Source organism: Anguilla anguilla, chromosome 11 (genome assembly GCF_013347855.1).
Source record: "Anguilla anguilla isolate fAngAng1 chromosome 11, fAngAng1.pri, whole genome shotgun sequence".
Classification (NCBI taxonomy): domain Eukaryota; kingdom Metazoa; phylum Chordata; class Actinopteri; order Anguilliformes; family Anguillidae; genus Anguilla; species Anguilla anguilla.
The window spans coordinates 3,759,636-3,782,173 of record NC_049211.1 but is presented as its reverse complement, the minus strand read 5'-3'; the positions used below and the strand labels follow the sequence as shown (position 1 = coordinate 3,782,173).

The 22,538-nt window shown below is 40.5% G+C and overlaps 1 protein-coding gene across 1 annotated transcript in view; it reads right to left on the bottom strand.

Moving 5' to 3' along the window:
• Nucleotides 1-17,096, bottom strand: part of mbd1a (methyl-CpG binding domain protein 1a) — a 37,428-nt gene extending 20,332 nt beyond the window's left edge. The window contains exon 1 of the mRNA XM_035383288.1: nucleotides 16,788-17,096. The gene's annotated coding sequence lies outside the window, so the exon portion shown is untranslated. The remainder of the gene's footprint in view (nucleotides 1-16,787) is intronic.
• Nucleotides 17,097-22,538: the final 5,442 nt, after the last annotated feature.

The following is a 22,538-nucleotide window of genomic DNA, read 5'->3' as shown; positions in this document are numbered from 1 at the left end:
TAGAATTAAGCCCAACGGTGGAGTGGCACGTAAATCATCTTTAACGTTTCTGATTTTTTCGGAATTCTTAAACAATATTTTTTCGGAATTCTTAAACAATATTTTTTCGGGTGCATGTGTGATGCACAATAATTTCCAAAATGTAGAATGTTAAGGAGCAACCACGGACGAATTGCACTCATGAAATACACACCACCGCAGTTAACGTCTAATATTCGTATTATTATAGCAGGGTGAGCTGATGAAATTATCATATTCCACAGCAATTATTTTAGTAATTACCATAGCATTTTTTGTTATAAATCTGGCATCCAACGTGGAGTTGAACACATCAAATCCCCACCCTAATTTGGAACGTCCAGTTGCATGCAACCGCAGCCACAACCCCACCGCCGATTTCGAAGAACGAAGGCGTCCACGGTTCTCCACCGAAACGCAAGCAGATTCTCTCCGCGCCGCAGACTACAGCTATGCTCACATCGAGCGAAATCGGAGGAAGACCCTTCATCTCGCGGCCTTCACATGCAGTCTGTTGGCACCCGCTCGACCAGCAGGGGTCGCTAGAGAGCAATAAAACGCCGACAACTAACCAACATACTGAACCCCTTCGTACCCTGGGAGACACAAGCGCCAACCTTGCATTGCCCCCACCGGGCTACCAGCCAGTCGGCACTGGCACGGTCCAATCTGAGACCGTGAGCCTCATCCAGGTACCTTAACCGAATGACCCACCCAGCAGCCCATAATGACATACTTTAAATAATAAGTGTTGTTACCCAGGTATCTTCAGGGATTTTTTTTTTCCGCACTCATTTCATACAGTTTTTTTATGAGGGTGCGATTACGGACCCCCCCCCTACGGACCCCCTACGGACCCCCTACAGAACTCGGACCCCCCCCCACGGACCCCCTACAGAACACAGACCCCCCCCTACGGACCCCCTACGGACCCCTACAGAACTCGAACCCCCCCCCACGGACCCCCTACAGAACACGGACCCCCCCCTACGGACCCCCTACGGACCCCCTACAGAACTCGGACCCCCCTACGGACCCCCTACAGAACCCGGACCCCCCTACGGACCCCCTACAGAACCCGGACCCCCCTACGGACCCCCTACAGAACCCGGACCCCCCTACGGACCCCCTACAGAACACGGACCTCCCTACGGACCCCCTACAGAACCCGGACCCCCCTACGGACCCCCTACAGAACCCGGACCCCCCTACGGACCCCCTACAGAACTCGAACCCCCCTACGGACCCCCTACAGAACACGGACCTCCCTACGGACCCCCTACAGAACCCGGACCCCCCTACGGACCCCCCTACGGACCCCCTACAGAACACGGACCTCCCTACGGACCCCCTACAGAACCCGGACCCCCCTACGGACCCCCTACAGAACACGGACCCCCCTACGGACCCCCTACAGAACTCGGACCCCCCCCCCCCCCCCCCCCCACGGACCCCCTACAGAACCCACACTCTGCTGGGGTGATGGGGTCAAAATTGGTTTACTGTCACTCTTTTTTAAAAATACAACAATATACCGAATTTGCTATTTACAAAATACTACATATATAGTACAGCGTATAGACTGCAAGTTCCCAATAATTTTAGAAACATCACAACTGAAACCTGGTGATTTTTTTTTTTTAACTGCCCGTTTCATGCATTTAAGCTGACCGGGACCACAGCTTGCCTGAGGTGATGAAGTCATGAATTATCAACTACGATGGAATTCTCTGGAAAGAAGCAGTCGCACAAATTTATCTGATTTACCAGAGAGCTCTTTGCACAGCGCTGTACAACAAATCACGCTCCTTAGTGGCATACTACTGACAGCCACACCTGATTTAGCTACACAGGTTCACATTACATAGCCCCCACATTATTTAATAAAATACACATTTAGAATACCTTTCGCCTCTATTGTGTGTTTTCTGAAGTAAACAAGTATTACTATGAAAACTTCCATTACATGAGCCTTATAACATCACAATTGCCTAAAAGCGTAAATAAGAGATTCCCAAAATAAACATAGAATTTAGACACAATCCTTTTGATCATTTTATAAATATGAAAAAACACAGTGGAAATGGCAATCAATGGAAACCTGACGCCAATCGTTAGAATTTCACACCCACGGGAGAGTCAGACGCGAAAGCTATGCTCTCGCAGTGAGGGGGATGGTGGAACATATATTTAGCAAGAGCGAGTGGAGAAAGAAAAAGAAAAAAAAACATTAGAATGGTTGCCATGGTGACGATATTGCAGTAGGCCGAGCGGGACGAAGGATAGAGAGGGAGAGCGAGGAAGCAAAAGAAAGAAAGGGGGAAAAAAAAAAACGCCAGCCCGACTGCAAGAGCTGCAATACAGCGGCGTAATTACGAGCGGGCTGACGCCATTTTGAAAGATTCACCAGACGGTAAATCATCCAAGAGCGGGACTATTCGGGCCAGCGCAGCTACGCGAAGCGATGATCGCATCTCGCGAGACTCCGCGAAGTATGCAGACATGCAGATGTCGCACGCTGAGGTCGGTGTGCAAAAATCTGTAGCACAGCAATAGAGGGATTATAAAGACCATTTCTCAGGCCACCCCTCCTTGCATTCAATGAGGATTGACATAACCGAGTCATTACACACCAGACTTTAATACTGATAAAAACAGAAGAACATGAGTTGTATGCACAGAGCTAATAAATGGGTAGCTTGACCAGCGATAGATTGACGGCCTGCCCAGGGTGTGTTCCTGCCTCTTGCCCAATGCATGCTGGGATAGGCTCCAGCACCTCCGTGACCCTGCCCAGAATAAGCGGGTATAGATAATGGATGGATAGATAAATGGGTAGCTTAGATCGCACAACATATCTGAGGCACATTTTAATGTAACATTTAATATGTAGTTTATAAAATGACTTACTTTAATTATCACTATCTCAATTATTCGCCCCTTCCACATTCTGTTAGAAATAAATTAATACTGCAATCCTTACATTTTAAAATAAACCAAGCTACTACTTGAACAGCTGTAAATCCAACAGTAGGCAATCAAGCCTCATGACACATTCTGTATGACTAAGTGTTTACATCAGTAATAATCAATAAACGATCATGTATATGTTTAAATGGTCACATAAATATTAATTGCTTAATTTGCCAAAGTAATGTATTCAACAGACACTTCTAATCTACAAGCGTATATTTAACAAGATAGCCTAAACCAGTGGTAACCAATGCAGGAGTTTATTTCAACACTAATTTAGCACACCTGACTCTACTAATTAGCAGCTCAACATGATCTCTGGCTGTAGAATGAGGAGGTGTGCTTTGTTAGGATTGGAATAAAAACCTACAGGATGGTAACAGGGTTGGTTACCACTGGCCTAAGCGCTAACTGACAAAAACAGATGTAGGTGCTGAAATCAGAATTCTAACCAACCAGCCCGATTCAAAACGTATGTCCACATCAAGAGCTAAATCTAAAATAATGAACTGGAACATACAGTGCGAATCATCCGATTGCCTGGCGACATTAATGCCACTAATAGAACACACAAAAATACGGGTTATACTATGACCTATAAAAATGATTGGCACGTATGATTTCGATGTCTGGAATCCATCGCTCAAACAAGCCAAAGCACCTCACATCACGTGTCTGTCCACACCGCTTTCCAGGAGAAGCGATCAATACTGCTACGGTTATGAGGTTATGAGAATACGGTTATGAGAACCTGAGATTCGGCTTTTCCAGGCTGAACCAGATTACTGAAGTTGTGTGGCGGCTCCAATACCAGAACAGCTTATCTACCGCTGGTGTGACATGTGATTCTGATTCTTCACATTTAAAATGTGCCCATCTGCAAAATAAATTTAAAAAATAAATAGAAAAAAACACTGCATGTAAGGTTTTGCATGCAATACAAAACCTTATTCTGTAGTGCATTCAAAACACATTTATGTGTGCCAACTGTGCATGCAACACAAAATGCACGTGTGCAGTGTAAGTGCACTGCATGCCATATGGGCAGTTTCAGTGCATTGTGGGGATGGTAGGTTTTGTACAATGCAGGCTGTAACAGATACTACTGTTTCAGCAATTGAACATTTAAGCATATATATAAATGCAGTCCATTTAAGCACACAGTGGACTGTAATGCAATGCATACACAAAGATGGAGAAACTTTGGTTTAGAGTTTCCAGGCTATGGTTAATAGCATAAGTGTGAAGTTCTTTATACAATAAGTGTGTATTGGAGTATGTTTTGCTACAGCAGAGTGTGAATGTTTTTTGATGTGTGCAACACATACAAGTACGAGTCAGAGCTTGTATAACTATTAAATAGGCTAAGTGGAAAACATTCTGGGCATGAACCATGTTAATGAGAAAAACAGGTCAAACATACAGAGTCATCATTCCAAGCAGTTTTATCTGTGGTCACAGAGGCAATGGCCACTGGCGTAACCTCCTTATCAAACGGACACATGAACAGTAGTGACAGTATAAAAGCATGTCTGACTGACTGTTCTGCGAGACGGAGTGCGGAGACACTGCTACCAAACACAAGTGAAACAAAAACCACCCGTACTGCTGAATTTGTGCCGACTCCTCTGTCTAGCTGAGATCATCATTGCAAGACTTTAAAAAAGCCATTCCTCACAACGTGTTTACAAGAACAGAAACCATTACAAATGCAGATTCTTGCTATTGGACAGTAATAATAGGCCTAATTCTGGGGAGATGCTATTGGACAGTAATAATAATTCAGGGGAGATGCTATTGGACAGTAATACTAATTCAGGGGAGATGCTATTGGACAGTAATAATAATTCAGGGGAGAGAGCTATTGAACAGTAATAATAATTCAGGGGAGAGGGATATTGAACAGTAATAATAATTCTGGGGAGATGCTATTGGACAGTAGGCCTAATAATAATTCTGGGGAGAGAGCTATTGGACAGTATTAATAATTCTGGGGAGAGAGCTATTGGACAGTAATAATAATTCTGGGGAGAGAGCTATTGGACTGTAATAATAATTCTGGGAAGAGGGCTATTGGACAATATTAATAATTCTGGGGAGAGGGCTATTGGACAGTATTAATAATTCTGGGGAGAGAGCTATTGGACAGTATTAATAATTCTGGGGAGAGAGCTATTGGACAGTAATAATAATTCTGGTTAGAGAGCTATTGGACAATAATAATAATTCTGGGGAGAGAGCTATTGGACAGTAATAATAATTCTGGGGAGAGGGCTATTGGACAATATTAATAATTCTGGGGAGAGAGCTAATGGACAATATTAATAATTCTGGGGAGAGCGCTATTGGACAATATTAATAATTCTGGGGAGAGCGCTATTGGACAATATTAATACTTCTGGGGAGGGCGCTATTGGACAGTAATAACAGGTTTAACTCTGGGGAGAGGGTTATTGGACAGTAATAATAATGCATTACCTACACTAAACTGGACCTGCGATGCCACTAAACCAAGCCTGGAAAATACATTTTTCTGTCAGGCACGCAAGCAGAAAAACACTGTGAAAGAACTCATACTCAAAGCATTTGCCCGAATGGCTTGGTCCTGGTTTTGGTGACATTCTTTTTAACATAATATTGAATTCACTAACTCCAGATTCTAAATAATGCAACACTCACGCTAAAAGACAAACATTTTATATGAAACGGAGAAACGTTTACAAGTGACATACCATGCCATGACATACTAGTGACCACCTCAATTATCACAATCAAATGAAAAAGTGTATTTTCATTCTGATCATTTTATCATTTGACACTGGTAAATCCAGAAAGGATTATCTTAAAAACAACAACACAAGCTGATCACTATCACAATCTACAGCGCACTGGTGACCGGTAACTCATTTACCACCTCTTCGGTTGTCAGCCATGTTTTTTGCTCTGATTAGTTCATTTTGGGTAATACTGCATGCATTTACACATCACACATGCACTCGAAGCCCTCCCCCCTTTCAATGCATCTGTTTGCAATGATCAATAATCGTAATTTTTAAAACCATTAATGGAAAGAATTATCTGTGCCGATAGGTATAACCTCACATAAGTGTAGTAAAGAGGGAAAGTGGCTGAGACTAGTTGATGTTTTAAATCACAGAAAAAAGTAGCCTAATGTGAGAATTTGAAACTTCTACTTTTTTAATTTTATTGATTGCTTTGTTTCAAATGTCTCGACTCAACTCATGCAGCAGGTGATCGACTTAAAACAGGAATCAGGTTTAACCGAGCATCAGTGGACCACTCTTAACTTTTTTTTTTTTTTTTAAACATCTGCCATTTCGTAAACATCACGTCGGAATACCTACTCTCAAGCCAAATAACCATATTCTTTTTTTCTTCTTTTTAAAGTGTTGCGACAGCATTTCAAGTCTAGTCTTCTGAGACGATGAAAATAGAATGAACAGCCTCGTCTGTCCGGGGGGTGTGCTTAACTGGTTATACTTCAAGGTAAATTAACGCAAAAAAAGAATGCTATGATCAGCATCAACAAAATAAACAATCAGTAATGGATCATAACGGCCAGTAATTATGAAACGAAATGTTTGATTGTCTTGACAACTGCTATCGTTCTTCTTTTTAAAACTCAGATGACAGCTACAGTCACACTGTAAGCAACGTGCTTCAAAGTTTACAATTCCATCATCGTTCCGGTTCTGGAATACTCCTTTCACTATCCACGGGGGGAAGTACAACGTGAATTTAACACTGCATAATAATTGTATAATCTTCCACCTAAACACTGCCACAGTGCCAGTCGGGAATAAAAGGGAAAAACTGATATGGCACAGATCCTACTACCGTTCTAAGCGGTGGTCAATTTCATATCGAACGGTGGCCAATAATTAATACCGTTACACATGACCAGGTACAGTACAAGATCTAGTGGAGGACCGGATTTAAACACTGAACCAGTTAGATTTAAATGCTTCGCCTGCACCTACAGTGATTGAAATTACACCACACTGAAAAGTTGCATTGCGCTCTTCGGAAGGTTCCACTCAATACTGAGGCTGGTGCGTAAAACTATTTTATTCTTATTAACTGCGAAAACTTAACAACGATCAAAGGGGTGGTGAATCACGTTGCAGACGCACACGTGCACTACCCAACACATCACATCACCCAAATTGGATTAAGGACTTGATCAGCATCCACACGTTAACATAATACTCACAAGCCAGGAACCGGAAGCCTTTGGAATGAAGCCGGAGTGCAGCCTTCGGAATTAGAACACGGAGCAAGAGCAAAACAGCCCCGACGTCCCTGTCACGTGACGACGCCCGTAGGCTATCGTCAACGACAGAAGATGAAAGGAAGCAAGCGGGTCGCTCCGCCGATCGAGTAGAACTAGCTTGGCGGCTTGCTATAAATGCATTTGCATTTACCGTCCTAGTGCAAATATACCGAACACAAAGCGATATTAATTATTTATAAAGTGAAAAACAATACTTAATGTAATCACCGTTCACGATCTGTCCTTCCAGGCATGGAATAGCATTTTAAAACGCCCTGATTTAATGATTAAACTGCACGTAAAAGATCGGACAAAGCTCCGTCGTATTTTTTTTAAACAGTCGCTTCGAGGGGAAAAACTCCTCCCACTCCACTGACGTAACATCAGCCTTGTGTCTTTGAACGCATATTGTTTGTCAACAAGACACAGCCTACAATTTTGTACGCTTTAAAAATTATTTCAGCAAATCCCGGTTTAAAACACATTTTAGCGAGATTCTGTCATTTTCATTTTGACGGCTGAAGCGCAAGTAGCCTACGACCAACTGAAAGCACAGAGTACCCCACAACGCTACCCCCTAGCTGGTAGGCAATAAAAGTAGCCGTTTCTTTGCAATTCAACCAGGAACGGCGACATCCATCAACGCAAATTATGAAGCCTATTAAATAATTTCGTGTCAAACCAAATTAAGTTCGGGGTTTCGGTGGACTACTCTGGGTTTAAATTCAAATGAACTATATCAGGAATTGCATTACGTCATATTCTACCGAGTGACATTAATGTCGCTGCACCCATGAGTAACGGACAACCTACGACCAACGGTTTTTTTATTTGGTCACCAATGAGAATGACTAATCGTCCCCACGCGGCCCCTCTCAGAAAAAAACTGCCACTAAACTATTCCACATTTCCAAAACTAGGGTCGCCGGTAGAGGCGGGAGTCTCGAGGACTTCGCAAAATAGGAAAAAGTCGACTACGTGCCAGTCCATAACCTATTTTGTTATACAAATGAATACTGAAATCGCAAAGTGGCATCATAGGCCTATCACTCGTTTTCTCTACCTCCAAGGCATTCGTTTTCAACATAGATTTAAAAAATAAATAAAAAAGTTGTGTTAGCCAGCTGCCGATTCTTGCCTCTTTATGCCACGGAGGGGGGGGGGGGGGGGACAGTAAAAGTGACAATACTTTACAAATAATTATATTGCGTAGCTATGTAGCCTATTCCAGGCTACCAAGATAACATAGCAAGCAACAGGCAGTTAGCTAGCAGAGAATTCACTATTCACGATTACATAGCTACTTATGAGAAGAATGGCACTAGCATGGAGCCTATGTTATCCATTCATTCTTCTCTTCACTCAAAAGCACTCGTCCAAGAAAATCTCTTTCCGCAGTCTCTTCGATATTATACAACACTTGTGTTGTCCACAACAAAATTATTAACACCCTTGACAAAGATGAGTAAAGAAGCCATATCAAGCTATACTGTATGGTCAGAAAAATTTGTAGTAATTGTGAAAAAAGATTTTGTTAAGCAAAGATACGTCAAAATTACACACACCCAGAAAATTCTTTCAAATAAAACCCTATAAAAAGAATTCTGGATTAATATGCTACTTTTTAAGTTCAGCTCAAATGTTAGGAAACAGAACTGTGGCCTCCCATAGCTTCCTGTTTCACTAGGGTATATAAATAAAATGACACACATGCAAAATATTGGCTGTCTGAAACGACATACTATGTAGTTACAATATGAACTAACAGTACTACTTGTACTACTATGTAGTAGAAAGTATAAATACATTTTCAGCATACTTAATAGGACAAAAGTATGCTGAAAATATAACTATACTTTATACTCGCTTGTATAATGGGTGTGACAACTCGCAGAGTCTACCCTCTGGATAATTATTTTCCCGATTTTTAAGTAGCCCATCATCGTCAGCTTAGTAACTGGCAAGTAGCATCTCATTCAAATTTTCTCTCATCAGAAGTCTTTCCATTCTAGTTCACATTGTCATTAGTCACTGCAAAACAAGTGGCATAGCAGAATACCTACAGTTTAATGGGAGTTATTTTTTCGTTATTTGTTTGTTTTCTAGCTTGCTAACACCACCCCTGCTGTAGCTAGCTCTCGCCATCTGCAAAGTACCTAGATAGCAAGCTGACATTACAATAATAAGGTTTAGTTAGCTTGAAGCAGCAAGCTAATTACCATATTTGGAAATATTTGCTCGTTTGCTAGTTCACCAACATCAACACTGCTGTTGCTAGCTATAGGTATGAATTGGCTAGCCAGCTAGTTAGATAACTCAATTAGATTTATGATAATGAGAGCTAACATGATCTAACTACGTAGGTAGTTTATTAAACTGCTAACTGCACCGACTAAATAAATATTGGTTATTAGCAATTTACTTCTCATTTATTACAGTTGAGTCCAGACAATTCTAGGAAAATTAACTGGTATTTAAATATTCCAACTTTGGCTGTTGCAGAATTGCTCGCAAAATTCATTCAAAAATTTCTGGTTGATGCCAAACCAACTGGTATGTCCGCGTGGAAACAGTTCAACATCAAGAACTGTGGGATTTCAATTGCCAGAACAGTGTGCAATGAATAGTTTTTATTTCATGGAATTTCCCATCTGGGAAATTCAAGAATACTAGATTTTGCATACTGTGAAACTTTCTAACCGTGCATGCTCAAAATGCAAACTAAATAGTACTTAGTGTGCGGTTTTGGACATGGTACGTGTCATCCATCCCCATGGGGACAGAAAAACAACTCTCGGAAGGAGGGAGACTTTGATTAACTCGGAGGATTCATTTGTTAGTTCACAAACTGAATTTGTAACCACTAGCCTTCACGAGAATAGTGTGGGACTAGATTTGGAATTTGGCAGGTACTGACAGTCCAGGGGTAGCATTATGAGAGGCAGCTAACACTGAAAACACTTGGCAGGTTCTTTGCTGTATTCTTCATATCTTTTGTGTAGTTCTGACTGATATGTATTTGCTAATACTATCGTATGGTTAAAGTGTCAATCCTTAATTTTTTAATATTAAAACATTTTTCTCTGTGTGAAAAGAAACTGAGCCAAGGGGAAAACGTTCCAAGTTTACAAACTCATCAACTGATTCAGACCAGAGCAAACAAACTATAGGTGTAAAAATGCCCTAACCTTAAAGTAAACTAGCAGCGAGAAAGACTCTGCTTTTCATACATTGTTGACGGATACTTGCTGCGGTTTAAGGTGGACTCATTTTCAAGTTACATAGGTTAATATAAAAATCATGGGGTTTTACAACCACTAATCAACCAACTCACATTTCCTTTCTTTCTTTTCATCCCCTCTCCGAAGAAAGACATTAAATTTAACTGCTGTTGGCGTTTCATTTTTATGAACTGCCCCTTCCTCATTCAGTGAGCAATTTTTCAAGTGCGTATGCGTGGAACACATCCATGTCCACAGATGCCAAAATGTAGTACAGAACCGCGTAGGCAGGCTGTCCATGTCCGCTACTCATCTGTGGCAATTTTTTGGAGTAGGCTATATCAGGGCCTTACAATCAGCAGCTCAATTCACATTCTCAGCCAGAATCTGACAGCTGGCCAAACAGTATCATATTAAGCACGATTTTTGCGGTTAAAAAAGTGGGGGGGGGGACACAAAGAGGATTTTGAAAAGAGGGGAGGACATGTCCCCCATCCCCAGTGGAAATTACGCCCCAGAAAATGCCTCATTTGATATCTTTTCATGATGGAATTTTGTAGCAATATCAATTCAAAGCATTTGTGTTCTGTCATTTCTCCTCTATACGCTATTTTCCACTTGTGGTACGACAATCCCGCCAAATATTCGAATACAGTGACGCACACGTAGGGACTTGCATGCCGAAGGCGAGCGCAAGCGTCTAAAATCCAAATCCAAAAAGCGTCTTTAAAATGAGGTTCGATAGCTTTCTCATTATTACCGCAACAAGTGAAATTATTGGTTGTCACCAGTCAGTCTTCTTAATCCAAGATACTCCGCTGCTGGATTATCTATCTTCTAAGAAAAATAAGCACTGGATGTGCTCCTAATAATAATGTAGCTTTGTTTCGAATGGAACTCTGGTATGGAGTGTGAAAGGGAATTTGTGTGACCACCAGTCACCATAGGTGTCGCCAAATCCACCAAAAACTGAAAAATTAAGGAGAGGCACTTTTAAGTTTCCCTTTTTAATCAAAGCCTGCCATCTCTCTCTCTCTCCAGCCTGGCTAGCGTGTTTTTGCACCCTTTCCTTGCGGCTGATGATGCCATCCCATTAGATTACAGGCATTTGGCAGACGCTCTTATCCAGAGCGACGTACAACAAAGTGTATAACCATAACCAGGAACAAGTGTGTTGAAAACCCTAGAGGGAAGTACAGTTCCAAGTGCTTGGAGCGACCGCATAGTTTAACTTGGACCCTGTAGGTGATGCCAGTGGTTGTTCGCGGGCTGGCCTGTCAGTCTCTCTCCTACACTGTGCCCATTGAAATAATCAAAGACCGATGGCACAGCATCTGGCTTCAGTCGGGTCTGTGGTACGACACACAAATCATCCAAGTTCATCAAATCCACCCATCCTTCACGCAATCTGAATCAATGAAGCAGTCGTTGCAGACCAGTGTTGTTTTTGTGGGAGAAAAATCTGGTTTTTATAAACATTTTGCTTATACTGAGTGCCAATGTGTTTCATCATGTGTGCTTGAAAACAATATGTCTATTTCTGTGTGCCAAGATGTGCTTGAGCAGTAATGGTAAACTGTAAAAAGAGGAACCCGCCCTATTCGGGGCATGAGGAAACGTAGAGGAACCAAAAAATTAGCAAGACGTGCTGTTTGTGCCTTTTAAATGCCTTTAGAACAAACTGATTTTTATCCTTATGAGGCAATATGGAGGATAAGATTGGAGGATAAGATTGCAGAGCTGGAAGTGTATAAAGATCTGATTTACCCCACCTTAGGGTAGAGTCATCCTACAGCACCACTTTGAGTGTTTTCTGGGTGTACTCTCTTCAGCTGAATAAAGCTACTCTGATTGAATCCATCACTGCCTCGTGGATAGTCTGATTCTTTGCAAGAGACAATAATCTCCACGACATTTTCATCAACTAAACTTATTTTCATAATCATGACAACAAAGATAATGATGTGATGAAAATGCCTTTTTGGAACGATGACTAATTCATTTTGCATTTTACATAAGGAAAGTACGACAAAACGAAAATAGACCCAGACGATTTTTGTTTCAGTCGCCTGGGTGCACATATAAATATACTACACCAGGCCCTGACGTTAGCACCCAGCACTGGCCAAGTGTGCATAGAATTCGACAGTGGCGTGTAACGCGTTCACTCTTACTAGCCTCTTTGGCTGGTGACCTTTCAGCATCACTTTAAATGAAAAAGTAAATATTGTAGTTTACAAAAAAGCATCTGAAATAGTTCAGTCTATCCATGGTGATACTACATGATACTACAACTCCCATGACCACTGTGTGCTCAACCCATTGGTCATGCGCTTCGCCCTCTCATTCTCGCTTCTCCTCATTGGGAGAAGATGAACTTGGCCGAAATCAAACATCCAAACACGGTGCCATATACAAAAGTGTGTAAACCTTTTCTCGTAGCAGCTTAAAAGTGTTCGCTTTGCGAGAGTACGAGAGCGGAGAGCGCAGATTCAGATTCTCCAGTTCTGATCGGAAAACACGGCAGTGACAACGATTGCAGCACCAAACACAGAAAACAACAATGGTTCAATAAAGTAGCATAAACTTCGACCACAGACAGTTCTGTGACTTGGGACAGATGGACGATGATTTCGAAGTTGCTTTAGTTTATTTAGCGCTGCAAAAAAGAAAAGAAAAAAGTAGGTGTGTAGCAGTGTTCCATTTAACCGGTGCCATGCGGTACGTAAGCTAACACAGGTGTAGTTATTTCCACACTGCCATTACTGGTACTTTGAAAATGAAGTTAAAATTATTTATTTTTTAACGAAATAAAAGTACATCAGCAGAGCTTCAATGTTGACATTATTAAATGAATAGAAGCACATTATTTTCACAAAATGCTCAATACCATCAGGTATAGCCAGTTCTCCTCAGCTACCTGTAAGCGAGTAATAAAATCATTTTTATTTGCAATGCAAATAATAATTTTATGTGCATGCTTTATCAACATTATTTAAAATTGTCGATACAGGTATAATATAAATAATATAAATAAAATATTACGCCCAAACAAATGCATGCAGTTGCATACCTATATTTACTTAAATCAACAAAGTTTAATCAACAAAAGTTATGAGTTTTTGAATAAAATTAATTAATTTTTTTATATTAATCTTTAATGTCTTTAAAATTATAAAGCTGCTTAGTGACAGTGCCATTCACACTGTAGCTGGACATTGCTGCATGCACAAGTGAAGCAGACTTTACTCGTAAAAGGGACATACACCGACACTGAGTAGCCTATGTTACAAGGTATTATATAGCCATGGCATTTACTGGAGGCAGGGTATTAAATGTGGCAACAAAAAAAATTAAGTTAGGACTAAAATGTGACTAAAACACTTGGTACTTTTCGTCAACTTAAAATAAACATGATTTTAGTCATTTTTGTCCAGACAAATATTAGTGAAGGCATGACTAAAATATGACTAAAACTAAAATTAATTTTAGCCAAAGGACTAAGACCGTGACTAAATCACGAACTGGTGTAGACCCGTCGACCCCGTCCCACAGGCGGACTTGGCCTGTTCAGAGCAGCCAATGAGAAGAGCCATACTTCCGCCTCTTTAGAGGAAGTTCATGAAAATGAAAGTGTTTACTGGTCTCTCATGCGGGACAGTATTCATTCAAGCGTCCCGGAGCAACGCAAAAGGACCCTCCCTCAGGTTCTCCATTTTGTGTTTTCCCCTCTCGAACCACTGAGCTCCTTGAATGTCAGCAGCAGCAATTAAAGTACTTTAGCTTCAGCAGCTGAGCAAAACCATTCACATGACCTCACAACCTAGCTTGTTTCGCAGTTGGCTGCATCATAGTCGCAAAAAAAAGCCTACCTGTTTGCTGTTCACTACTTTCTACGAAAGTACGCCGACTGTGTATTTCCACGCAAAGTCTCAACCAAGGAGTACCAATATTCTGGGAAGCAGTGTTAACACTGTTTTAAAACATTTTAACATTACGTTACATTTATTTGACAGACGCTTTTATCCAAAGCGATGTACAATAAGTCCATACCGGAGGTCATTAGAACAACTTCAAAACACAGGTCCCATAAGGTGCAATACTCATTATGTATAACAGCTATTCATAGCCATGAACACATTAAGTCCAGATTTTAACAACAACAGCCAATTTTAACAATGATGACACTGCGCCCCAGAATACTGTTTTTGTTTGTTTCTAAAGAAGGATGATTGAATAATAATAATAATAACTGGTAGGTACACTGCACTGCTATTATAGGCCCATTTGTGATGCAGTCCATTCATTGATAATGAACCAAAATGTCAGCTAACAAGCTAACATATATAGCTGTATACAAAAGAAGTGTGTGTATAACTACCTATCACACTGTATGTCCAAACCGCAATTACCTCTAAAAAAAATTGCATTTTCACGAATGTCAAACATATATTTTAAATGGACTTCTCTTTTTAATTTCCATAAAAGCTACTTAAAAGCAATTATGATGTAAAATGTCCAGCCTGTGACTTAAGATTTTGTTTTTGAGGTCAGTGCTATTCTCTTCAGAATGGACTACACATCACAGGCAATCTTACAGTAATACCATTCTTGCACCTGTATGAGTCTCACAAGTGCATATGAAACAGTATTTTGTATTTAAGCCCCCTGGATAATACTGCAGATCAGCTGAATGTAAATTGTGAATTAACCAACCGGTGAATTTAAGAAAGGGACAGTGATGTCGTTGGCAGAAAATAAGAAAATAAGTGTTAATCCATTAATAATAAATAAATACAGCATCTGGAAAATCAGCACTAATAACTAATCACAGTAACTGACCTGTGCCAAAAATATTTGTACACAACTGCAATATTATTAAGAAGCACAGATAAAAGTGGGTGTGATTTTTCATTAACATTCTATTAACCAGTAGGTTATATCAACATGTAATTTATTCAACGTGGTATTTTCAATCTAAAGGCTCCTAAACTGTCAATGGCCCGATCGTCTGCCATTGCTCTTTTGACATTTGACTCTTTTGCATTATATTTATCTGTTTTCATGTAAACTATTTGCATAACAAACCGGTGCCTGCCAGCGGCAGATGGGTTCCCCCTCTGAGTCCGGTTCTGCTCAAGGTTTCTTCTTGTTATCAGTCAGGGAGTTTTTCCTTGCCACTGTTGCCCTAGGCTTACTCTTTGGGGGCCGGTTTTCTGTAAAGCTGCTTTGTGACAAAGCTCCTTTGTTAAAATAAAAATTGATTAATAAATAAAATAAAAATAAAAATTGATTGATTTTGACATTACAGGTGAAAGATGAGCAGCAAGATATGCACGCTGATGCCACTGATTCACTGATTTAGAGGGACCCCCTCGAGATGTACCCAGAAAGCATCCTTATCATAGTACGTTCACTGACTTTTTTTTGGTTGTTTTTTTTTTTTTTTTTTAAACAAGCACGTTCAAACCAGTTTTACATTAATATCAAAAAGTATGTCACCTGATTAGGATTGCCTACACGGACTAACTGTGAAGTAAACTCTCTCAACGGTTAGTTGCGATATTATTCTATTTTAAATGAATAACCTTATACCCGTCATGTGTCAACAGAGCGAATTGTTGTGACTCGTTTTTCCATATGCATTTAAAAACCAAAAGGCGATACTTAATTTCTAAAATATAAAATTAATGTACAACAAAAGTTCATGTCCATGACAACTTCGTGATATAATCTAAACCCCCAGCACCTTGTTACGATAGTTGAGATGATGTATACTGACAAATAAATGCGCTTTGTAATTAAATTGGACGCTTCGTAATTAATTAACATGCAAAAATCAGCATACAGATGGCCACCAAAATTATAACAACATCTGTATCTGATCGTTACGTATCCGTAGAATAATCAGGCAATGTAGTTCATCGTTAGCCAGTTCTGCATCAGCCTGACCGAGCTGTGTGCACAGCGTAACTCAATCCTGAAGCCCACATCCGTACGTTTACCCTCCCCCACCCCCTGCTCTGCACTCCCCTCGTCTGTTTCTCTGCCCGAGCTCGACGCGAGATTGTTCGCTAGTGAAAAACGTTTGTAAATGCCGACCGAGCTCCGGTCAGAAACTCGCCGTTTCCTATTTTCCACTGGTTTCTAGTTCACATCTGCGTTTCACGTATCTCTGCAAGGAACACGTTGCTACTTCATACCCCTAGCAGAGGAATGTTGCCACCAAAGCAAACAGGGGGGGAAAAAAACATTAAAAAAAGAACGAGGCAGCTACTTACGCAGCACGTCTCCCTCCGACGGGCCCATCGTGTCTCGTCTCGCTCGTCGACTCTCAGCGCTCGTTCAGTTTTTTTCTAGTACGTAATGAAAACTGAGCATGTGCACAGCGCTAGGTCGCCGTGGGAACAATAGCTAGCTACATTAGCTAAAACCACGCTGCTAGAAGTAATATTACACACAGTGCCTTGATTTATGTAAAACTGTGAACCAATTCAACTATTTTAAGCATGTTCTACTTAGAAAGCTGATGCAAAATGGTATCAGCGACACCACTCATCAAAGATCGAACAAGACAGGAATTATAAAGACAGGTCCAAAACCGAACAGTAGTTGGCGTGCTTAATTTCGTAAATCGCACCAATTGGTAGCCTACTTGCCGCTCCTATCGACGAGCATGCATTTTGATCATTAATTGGTCGTTACTTCTAAGAACTGAATCGAAATAAGTTTTAAAAGTTCCTCGCTCGGAGCAAACTTGCATAAATAAATAGATGAATCCGCTGTAGCCGTGTCGCGTAATCGGGCTCGTATCGACTTGCCTTTTTACATTTGACGAGACCTGAGAAATGTGCTCCATCGTAAGGGTTCAATGGGAATTTCACCACAGTTCTACTAACTCTAAAAATTATCTTATTTAACTTGCGATAAAATACAGCGGTTGCTTTGCGGCCCTGTGACCTAATTATAATTGTAATTAGGTCAAGGGAAGAATATAACCTAACTTAAATGTAGGGATACATGAAGGGGTTATTTTGTCTCAAAAGTGAATTTAGGCTAATATAGCAATGCAGCTTGTGCTTTTGTTTTCTAGTGCAGGGGAGAGCATTGACACATCTGTGATGGAAATAATGAATCCTAATAGCACAACCCTGCTGAAAATTTCAGCTAAGACTAGTTGGGATTCTAAGATGGTTTTAGCTGGTCAAAACTGGTTCAAGCTGGTAGAGCAGCTGGAGGCCACACCAGTGGCTGGTCAGCTAGTGAACATCTGATCGACCAGTTGCAACCAGCTAGAACTGTTGAAAATACAGCAAACCAGCTTAGACTGCGTTAAGATGGAATTTTAAGGAGGGAAACCATTCACAATTTTAGTAGTTGATAAAGACAGTTGGATGTTTTTTTTTAACAGTGATCCAAAATCTCCACTTGAATAGAATGCGTTGACTGTGATTGTAAATATGACATGGTGTTGAAAGGATTCTCTGTTACCACACATTTAATGGGAGCCTTGAAAAATTGGATATTGACCTTGGCTCATTCCCAAATAACTAATACAAAATGGCTTCGTCTGCCTTACATTAAAATAGGCTATTCCAACAGCCTGTTTAGGTCTATTTCACTGTCAAGCATGGTCACCCTTCAGCAGTGTTCGAATTACGGGTGGATTTGGGGGGGGGGGGGGGGGTCTGACCCCCATAATTAAGACTTGGACCCCCCCAAAAGAGATAAAAACAACAGGTTGGGGGTGTCTAAACATTTATGTATCCTTCTTACCTGTAGTCGTAAATATTACAGTATATGTCCCATCAGTGGTTGAACACTGCCCTTCAGGACAAGCCTATATTCTCAGAGCCACGGAAAGAGATGTTGGGTGACGAAGGAAATACCCCCACAACGGTCTACATATTTACATTTTTTGTGTGGACAAAAAAAAACAATGGGGTTATTCAATCTAGCGTTGGCCTAGAGGAGGCTGTTAGTTTGTAACCATACTGATAACTTTCTAGGCCAAAAGCCATACTTCGTTTAAGCCAATGAAAGGCTAAACTTGGTTTCTGTCCATATTAGTGAACAAAAAATGATAAAATAATTTTTTTTTTAAATTAGATATAAAGAAATTTGAACACTGTAGCCTGATCAGCTCTGCATAGGCTGAATATATTCAGTAGCCTTTTGAGAAAGTTTGGGAAATGTGGTTATTTGTTGTTCTACAGCCAGACAAACAGGCTGTACCGCCCTAAGTCATCCAAGCAGCATGCGTAATTGCAACTGTGGGTGGAAAATTTTACACAACTTCTGGACAAAATGGGACTTTATGGCAAATAGGCTAAAGGTTCATGTGGAGCATATGTATCCTAAATAGCCTATTGATCTGCAGACATCTGGTCAACGGCGCTGTCATTTTGTGTGCCATCCTGCATTTTTTGTAATATTTTGACATCTCTTCACAAATAAATAGTTATAAAGTCCCCTTTCTAAATATGTATGCATATGTGTAGAGTCTGTATCTCGGCTTGTTCGCTGCTGATGCACAGTAAAAGGTGCGGTAAAGCGAAGGTTACCGTGACAAAGCTCAACACTCTACCGCTGGCTACGGGCGATTTTGGCTTTTGGTAACTGGTACGCATTTGCCTGTGAAATCTTTGAATGACTGAGAGGTCGGGTTCAACTCCCACCTCGGACTCAAGCAAATATCTAACTCGTTCGTTACATGTGCCTATGGATCTTTGCTAAAGCATACGTCAAATTTCCCTGTAGGCTACAGATCGTTGAAGCGTTTTGGGGGCCTTAAGCAAGGAACCTCCATTTCGCTCTGAAAATGTTTAGCGCGACAGGGAGGGGGATGTGGACTGATAAAACTCGTAGAAAGCGGTTGGGGGAAGGGCTACTAACGCGCAGTGCATGTAAAAAAAAAAAACACAAAACCAACCGAGATTTTGACAACTAAACCACAAGATAAGTGAACAACTGAAGAATCATATGGACAAACTGAATGTGCACACGCAATCTGCCCAGATTACACTATTCGAAAATTAACAAACAAATATCATAAATATCGAGGTATTTCGAAGTAACGTAGGTCTAATATTCCGAAGCCTACCCCCCCTCAACGGGGATCCCCCGGGTCCGACAGCTGCCGCCCTCGTTCACCATTATGCTTCCAGCTGTGCATGTTGTCTAGCTTTAACCAATTATAAATCTGACGACTATATCCTTGGGCTGCATTTACCAGTAAAGTTGGGGGAACGATTTGTCGTTTATTCGTATGGAAAAACGTGGCAAAGTGGCAGTTCACACAATGGTCATCAGAAAGTGGGCAGAGAACCAAACGTGGTAAAAGCGATTCAGTGTCCCACGCTTGCAGAAGTTATACGAGCCGATTCGGTGGCTGCTCGCTTCTTGTGTTATTATTAGATATATTTCGAATTTTCAGCTTCTGTTATGTGGGCTATAAGATTTGGTTGGGTCCTGCTAAAAATTCGAATTGTTCGCCTATCTCTGCCTAATCCCAAGTATACTTTAAAACCAACGGTAAACAGCTTTAGTCATAAACCACTTAACTGTGTATACCAGGCAATTTAGCTATACACGTTTTCTCTGGCCGTGTCTAAGCCTATGGTTTAAACACAATTGTTTCAGTTCGACTTTACCCTTGTAAAATCACAAATTAGAATGTTCTCAGCTAACCGAACATTCTAATGGTTATGTGACAATCACTAGCCGTAGGCTAATTTTGGTAATTGAAAGTATGGAACACTGAAATGATTTTGAAAAAAACATTACAAAAAACCTACATTGCTAATCGAATTCCTCTGTCAGGTTTTTAAGGATAGGTTTTTCCACGTGCCGAGCTATTCCGAAGCATATGATTACTGTAGACAAAACTCACGTGTTTCCAGACCTCATGTATTAATAGGAATATCGTTTACGTGTGTGTAAATTGTAGATATTTTACCCACCACTAGTAATTCGGTTATTGTGACACGGCTTATGCAACCATAGAAACCATATAGGCTTACATACATGTCTACCATAAGCGGTTGCAGGCACTCGTCTACGGTAAAATAAACACTCCGAAAGAGACGATCGACTTAACACCACGTAGACTGCAATCAATTTCCCGAAAGAACCGGGTCAAAATTGTTACAGTATAGGCTAGGCCTACACCACGGTCGTAAACATCCGTAGTTGGAGAGATTAGTGGCCTATTTTGCAGTTGAAGTGTTGTCGCACATTGTTCACAGGTGTAAAATTAACCCACTTTCGATTGGGATGTGGAGTTGCATCTTTATCCATATTGAAGTTATCAATTCCGAACACACAGCCAGACGTCGAATACAGCCTGTCTGCATCAACATGTGGTGGGTTTGCTCTGTGTGCCAAATGTAGGCTAATTTGGATGCATAACTCACATCGGTCATGTCGAGGATCATGAAAATAATTGCTGATTTATGAATCACATGCTCTAAGTACAGGCCTATCCATGTAAATGAAAATCCCTGGCGACTCTACCAAGTTAGTGATTCGATTGGCATTACAGCCATGCAACCAGTTTGGTGGCAGACCTAGAACAGGCATAGACTGAAATGTTATTTGTGAAGAATAACTATTATCTTTTAAGTAATTAATAGTTTTAACGGAAAGTAACGGTTATTAAAGACCCAGTGGGGAGGATATGCATTGAGAATGGGCATGTCATACCTATCGGGTTTAGAAATGACATAGGCCTAGCAACTTTACATTAAAGCAGAATGAATGCTTTAACTGCAAAAGTAAATGATTGCTCATGGTCTTCATAAATAGAGAGCAGAAAAGATTAGAATGCAGATCCCAGAAAGCAACTTGTTTTGTAATTTTGTAATTAAATGCAAATATTTAAATATTTGCAATGTAAATAGCAATACATGAAATAACAATTGACTGAATTGTAGCTACAGGAGCTTACTAGTATTTTTTAATTCAGTGGTTAAAACTTATCCACATTAACCTGCCCATTCCTCATTTGACATCCTCTTCAGTCATAATAAATATAGTAACTAGTTGGGAACCATTTGATATATTAATGTTTTTAGTTTGGAGGATGTCCATTTATGGATTCAAATTCTTTAAAATACTTGTCTTAAGATAATGCTTAAGATAATGGTGAAAATTATTTTTGTGGGATTGCATGTTGTAATACTGTTACTAAGAGTTGTGTAGGTACACTCGGTTGAAACTCACAAATTCAATTTAAACATAAAACCACGTAGTTGTATTTACATTACATTTTGCCATTTAATACAGATAGCTTTACTGTAGTGCTTCAGGTGAAGTACTGTGCTCAAGGGTTCAATGGCAGATGCCGTGACAAATTTTTGGCCCAGATCTGTTTAGTGGTATGATAACCTACCAAAAACTTTCTGAATGTTTGAAGAAAAAAAAAGTTTTAGATAGTGCCTCAGCTAGCACAGCCGTGGAAGAAGGGGTGTCCAGTCCAGATCAACGTGTCAGTCCGAAAAGCAACCTGATCCGATCCGATCGATACAACGTGCAAACCGATAGAACCGGGATCGTTATGCGATATAGTAAAATACTTATTTAAATGTCCAAGAACTTACGGCCGGTTGCCCTCTGGCAATACTGCCTACATAAGTTTAAATTACCGACTCAACTTCAGTTTTCCCTTCTGTTTAACATGAAATCAGTAAGTTTTCCGACTCTCAACCTCATTTTGGGTGTATGTGTACGTTGTAGCATGATTGTGTTAGCAGGATCATATATATTGTTTCTTACTGTGACAGATAGTTTTTGATCGTATTGTAGCTAAATCTGTGATATTGCCAAATATCAAACGGTTGCCTCAAGAATCTAAATTGTATCCCATTTTGGTGAAGCCAGAGGTTTACGACACAAAAACCAACAAGACTTACAATTTACACCACTAGGTGGCAAAAATGCACAACTTGGGACTTCCACTAAAACACAAGAGTAACTTCACTTACTAACCACTGCCTCTGCATTACAACATTTTACAGATATCTTTTCATTTG